The sequence below is a fragment of the Mustelus asterias genome, chromosome 19 (assembly GCF_964213995.1).
Source record: "Mustelus asterias chromosome 19, sMusAst1.hap1.1, whole genome shotgun sequence".
Lineage (NCBI taxonomy): Eukaryota > Metazoa > Chordata > Chondrichthyes > Carcharhiniformes > Triakidae > Mustelus > Mustelus asterias.
In genome coordinates, this window is record NC_135819.1 from 30,033,524 (window position 1) to 30,040,026 (window position 6,503).

Here is a 6,503-nt window from a genome sequence, read left to right on the forward strand (position 1 = left end):
TTATAGTGAGGTGACCAGAACTGCACACAATATTCCAAATGTGGTCTCACCAAGGTCCTGTACAGTTGCAGCATAACCCCACAGCTCTTAAACTCCAACCCCCTATTAATAAAAGCTAACACACTATAGGCCTTCTTCACAGCTCTATCCACTTGAGTGGCAACCTTTAGAGATCTGTGGATATGGACCCCAAGATCTCTCTGTTCCTCCACAGTCTTCAGAACCCTACCGTTGACCCTGCAATCCACATTTAAATTAGTCCTACCAAAATGAATCACCTCACATTTATCAGGGTTAAACTCCATCTGCCATTTTTCAGCCCAGCTTTGCATCCTATCTATGTCTCTTTGCAGCCTACAACAGCCCTCCACCTTATCCACTACTCCACCAATCTTGGTGTCATCAGCAAATTTACTGATCCACCTATTCTGCCCCCTCCTCTAAGTCATTAATGAAAATCACAAAGAGCAGAGGACCAAGCACTGATCCCTGTGGCACTCCGCTAGCAACCTGCCTCCAGTCCGAAAATTTTCCATCCACCACCACCCTCTGTCTTCGATCAGATAGCCAGTTACCTATCCAATCGGCCAACTTTCCCTCTATCCCACACCTCCTTACTTTCATCATAAGCCGACCATGGGGGACCTTATCAAACGCCTTACTAAAATTCATGTATATGACATCAACTGCCCTACCTTCATCAACACACTTAGTTATCTCCTCAAAAAATTCAATCAAATTTGTGAGGCACGACTTGCCCTTCACGAATCCGTGCTGACTATCCCGGATTAATCCGCATCTTTCTAAATGGTCATAAATCCCATCCCTAAGGACCATTTCCATCAATTTACCAACCACCGAAGTAAGACTAACCGGTCTATAATTACCAGGGTCATTTCTATTCCCTTTCTTAAACAGAGGAACAACATTCGCCACCCTCCAGTCCTCTGGCACCATCCCCGTGGACAGTGAGGACCCAAAGATCAAAGCCAAAGGCTCTGCAATCTCATCCCTTGCCTCCCAAAGAATCCTAGGATATATTTCATCAGGCCCAGGGGACTTATCGACCTTCAGTTTATTCAAAACTGCCAGTACATCCTCCCTCCGAACATCTATTTCCTCCAGCATTTTAGCCTGTAACACCTTCTCTTCCTCAAAAACATGGCCCCTCTCCTTGGTGAACACTGAAGAAAAGTATTCATTCATCACCTCGCCTATCTCTACTGACTCCATACACAAGTTCCCACTACTGTCCTTGACTGGCCCTAACCTCACCCTGGTCATTCTTTTATTCCTCACATAAGAGTAAAAAGCCTTGGTGTTTTCCTTGATCCGACCCGCCAAGGACTTCTCGTGTCCCCTCCTAGCTCTCCTAAGCCCCTTTTTCAGCTCATTCCTTGCTAACTTGTAACTTGTAACCCTCAATCGAGCCATCTGAACCTTGTTTCCTCATCCCTACATAAGCTTCCCTCTTCCTTTTCACAAGACATTCCACCTCTTTCATGAACCATGGTTCCCTCAGTCGGCCATTTCCTCCCTGCCTGACAGGGACATACCTATCAAGGACACCCAGTATTTGTTCCTTGAAAAGGTTCCACTTTTCATTAGTGCCTTTCCCTGACAGTTTCTGTTCCCATCTTATGCCTCCTAATTCTTGCCTAATCGCATCATAATTACCTCTCCCCCAATTGTAGACCTTGCCCTGCTGTACGGCCCTATCCCTCCATTGCAATAACGAAAGACACCGAATTGTGGTCACTATCTCCAAAGTGCTCTCCCACAACCAAATCTAACACTTGGCCCGGTTCATTTCCCAGTACCAAATCCAATGTGGCCTCACCTCTTGTCGACTTATCCACATATTGTGTCAGGAAACCCTCCTGCACACACTGCACAAAAACTGCCCCATCCGAACTATTCAACCTACAAAGGTTCCAATCAATATTTGGAAAGTTAAAGTCCCCCATGACAACTATCCTGTGACCCCCACACATATCCATAATCTGCTTAGCAATTTCTTCCTCCACATCTCTATTATTATTTGGGAGCCTATAGTAAACTCCTAACAATGTGACCGCTCCTTTCCTATTTCTAACTTCAGCCCATATTACCTCAGTGTGCAGATCCCCCTCGAAGTGCCTTTCCGCAGCCGTTAAACTATCCTTGATTAACAATGCTACTCCTCCACCTCTTTTACCAGCTTCCCTACACGTACTGAAACATCGATACCCCGGAACATCCAACAACCATTCCTGTCCTTGTTCTACCCACGTCTCCGTAATGGCCACAACATCGTAGTCCCAAGTACCAATCCACGCCCCAAGTTCATCTACCTTGTTCCGGATGCTCCTTGCATTGAAGTAGACACAGTTCAACCCACCTTCCTGTCTACCGGTACCCACCCTTGACCTTGATACCTTCCCCAATACCTCACCACCCTCAACACTGACTTCTGGACTACAACTCCTTTTCCCACTCCCCTGACAAATTAGTTTAAACCCCCCTGAAGAGCCGTATCAAATTTCCCTCCCAGGATATTGGTGCCCCTCTGGTTCAGGTGCACCCGTCCTGTTTGTACAGGTCCCACCTTCCCCAGAATGTGTTCCAATTATCCATGTATCTGAAACCCTCCCTCCTACACCATCCCTGCAACCACATGTTTAACTGCACTCTCTCCCTGTTCCTCAACTCGCTATCACATGGCACCGGTAATGTACCAGAGGTGACCACATGTTTTGTCTTGGCTCTCAGCTTCCAGCCCAGCTCCCGAAATTCCTGTTTTAAATCCCCGTCCCTTCTCTTACCTATGTCGTTGGTACCAATGTGTACCACGACTTGTGACTGTTTCCCCTCCCCCTTAAGAATCCGGAAGACACGGTCCGAGACGTCATGACCCTGGCATCCAGTAGGCAACATACCATCCTCGAGTCTCTTTTGCTGCCACAGAACCTCCTATCTATCCCTCTAACTAACGAGTCCCCAATAACTATTGCCCTCCCGCTCTCCCCCTTACCCTCCCGAGCCACAGTGCTGGAGATCCTCTCACTGCAGCTCACCACTGGTATGTCGTCCTCCTCAACCGTATCCAAAGCGGAATACTTGTTGCTAAGGGGAACGACCACAGGGGATCCCTGCACTGACTGCTTCCTCCCAGCCCTTCTCACCGTCCCCCATCTATTTTCATTCCTCGGAGTAACTGTATCCCTAAAGCTTCTGTCTATGGCCACCTCTGCGTCCCTAATGATCCTAAGTTCATCCAACTCCAGCTCCAGTTCCCTAACACGGATTTGGAGGAGCTGCAGATGGGTGCACTTCCCACAGGTGTAATCAGCAGGGACACTGACGGAGTCCCTCACCTCAAATATACTGCAAGAGGAACATTGCAATGCCTGCACACCCATCCCCTCTAGATACCTTGCCAGTACCAGGTAGAAACAGCAAAAATGAATTAAACTCACCCCTGCTCACCCTGTCCCCCGAAGCCCTGTGAGCCAAAGCCCTTACAGCTCACACTCTACTTCCCACACACTCCACTGCCCGCTCCCGACGCAGCCCGCTGTATACTGCAGCCTACCTTTTATACTTCGCGCGCTTAAAAAACCCTTCCCAGACTCCTTAGCAGCCCACTTCCGGTTTTCACTTTAAACTTAAGAAAAATACTACTACAAAAGTAAAGGCCAAAAAAATACAAACTAACTGACTAAATAAATAAATAAATAATTCAATCAATCTCTCACCAGCACTCCTGCCTCAAATCACTCCCTCTCTGCTTGCTCCAGTGGAACAATCAAAAATCTAACTAAATCTATCCTAACTCTGATATTCCATTTGCAGCCCTCAAAAAATGCTTCAAGACTTGCATTGAGAGGGGCACCAAAGGGCCTGCACATTGACTAATAGAACAACTGAAACCTTTGCAGATTTTCATGTCAAATCCCAGATTGATTAGAAACATAAAAAAACTACAGCACAAAACAGGCCCTTCGGCCCCACCAGTTGTGCCGAACATATCCCTACCTTCTAGGCCTACCTATAACCCTCCATCCTATTAAATCCCATGTACTCATCCAGGAGTCTCTTAAAAGACCCTATTGAGTTTGCTGCCACCACCACTGACGGCAGCTGATTCCACTCGTCCACCACCCTCTTCCCCCTAACATTTCCCCTGTACCTACCCCCCAGCACCTTAAACCTGTGTCCTCTCGTAGCAGACATTTCCACCCTGGGAAAAAGCCTCTGAGAGTCCACCCAACCTATGCCTCTCAACATCTTAAGGCTGGAAATTTGGGCAAAGAAATGGCAGATGGAGTTCAATCCAGATAAATGCGAAGTGATGCATTTTGGTAGAACTAACATAGGGGGGAGCTATACGATAAATGGAAGAACCATAAAGGGTGTAGATACACACAGGGACCTGGGTGTGCAAGTCCACAGATCCTTGAAGGTGACGGCACAGGTGGAGAAGGTAGTGAAGAAGGCATATGGGCATGCTTGCCTTTATAGGACAGGGTATAGAGTATAAAAGTTGGGGTCTGATGTTGCAGTTGTATAGAACGTTGGTTCGGGCGCATTTGGAATACTGCGCCCAGTTCTGGTCGCCACATTACCAGAAGGACGTGGAGGCTTTGGAGAGAGTGCAGAGGAGGTTTACCAGGATGCTGCCTGGTATGGAAGGGCTTAGTTATGAGGAGAGATTGGGTAAACTGGGGTTGTTCTCACTGGAAAGACGGAGGATGAGGGGTGACCTAATAGAGGTGTATAAAATTATGAAAGGCATAGATAGGGTGAACGGTGGGAAACTTTTTCCCAGGTCGGTGTTGACGTTCACGAGGGGTCATAGGTTCAAGGTGAGTGGGTGGGAGGTTTAACACGGATATCAGAAGGACGTATTTTACACAGAGGGTGGTGGGGGCCTGGAATGCGCTGCCGGGCAAGGTGGTGGAGGCGGACACACTGGGAACGTTTAAGACTTATCTAGATAGCCACATGAACGGAGTGGGAATGGAGGGATACAAAAGAATGGTCTAGTTTGGACCAGGGAGCGGCGCGGGCTTGGAGGGCCGAAGGGCCTGTTCCAGTGCTGTATTGTTCTTTGACCTTGTCCAGGGATACAGTTTATCTTGGGTAATGATATAGCTGGATCACAGGAGGGAATGATGCCAGTGGAAAATCAAACAACTGAGTTACTAAAGGATGCTAGTTTGATAGAATTTGATATAACAAATATAACATTTGATAGAATTTTTTGAGGAGGTAACTAAGTATGTAGATGAAGGTAACGCAGTTGATGTCATATACATGGATTTTAGTAAGGCGTTTGATAAAGTCCCCTATGGTCGGCTTATGAAGAAAGTAAGGATGTGTGGTATGGAGGGAAGTTTGGCCGATTGGATAGGTAACTGGCAATCTATCAGAAGACAGAGGGTGGTGGTGGATGGAAAATTTTCGGACTGGAAACCGGTTACCAGCGGAGTGCCACAGGGATCAGTGCTTGGTCCTCTGCTCTTTGTGATTTTTATTAATGACTTAGAGGAGGGGGTTGAAGGGTGGATCAGTAAATTTGCTGATGACTCCAAGATTGGTGGAGTAGTGGATGAGGTGGAGGGCTGTTGTAGGCTGCAAAGAGACATAGATAGGATGCAGAGCTGGGCTGAAAAATGGCAAATGGAGTTTAACCCTGACAAATGCGAGGTGATTCATTTTGGTAGGACAAATTTAAATGTGGATTACAGGGTCAAAGGTAGGGTTCTGAAGAATGTGGAGGAACAGAGAGATCTTGGGGTTCATATCCATAGATCTCTGAAGGTTGCCACTCAAGTGGATAGAGCCGTGAAAAAGGCCTATAGTGTGTTGGCGTTCATTAAAAGGGGGTTTGAGTTTAAGAGCCGTGGGGTTATGCTGCAACTGTACAGGACCTTGGTGAGACCACATTTGGAATATTGTGTGCAGTTCTGGTCACCTCACTATAAGGAGGATGTGGAGACACTGGAAAGAGTGCAGAGGAGATTTACCAGGATGCTGCCTGGTTTGGAGGGTAGGTTTATGAGGAAAGGTTGAGGGAACTTGGGCTTTTCTCTTTGGAGCGGAGGAGGTCGAGAGGAGACTTGATAGAGGTTTATAAGATGATGAGGGGGATAGATAGAGTGAACGTTCAAAGACCATTTCCTCGGGTGAATGGAGTGGTAACTCGGGGGCATAACTATAGGGTTCATGGTGGGAGATATAGGAAGGATGTCCGAGGTAGGTTCTTTACTCAGAGAGTGGTTGGGGTGTGGAATGGACTGCCTGCAGTGATAGTGGAGTCAGAAACTTTAGGAACATTTAAGAAGCTATTGGATAGGCACATGGAGTACTTCGGGATGATAGGGAGGAAATAGCTTGATCTGGGTTTCAGACAAAGCTCGGCACAACAATGTGGGCCGAAGGGCCTGTTCTGTGCTGTACTGTTCTATGTTCTATGATGCATAGCCTGGGATTTTTCCTGATTGTATGGCAACAAGGTC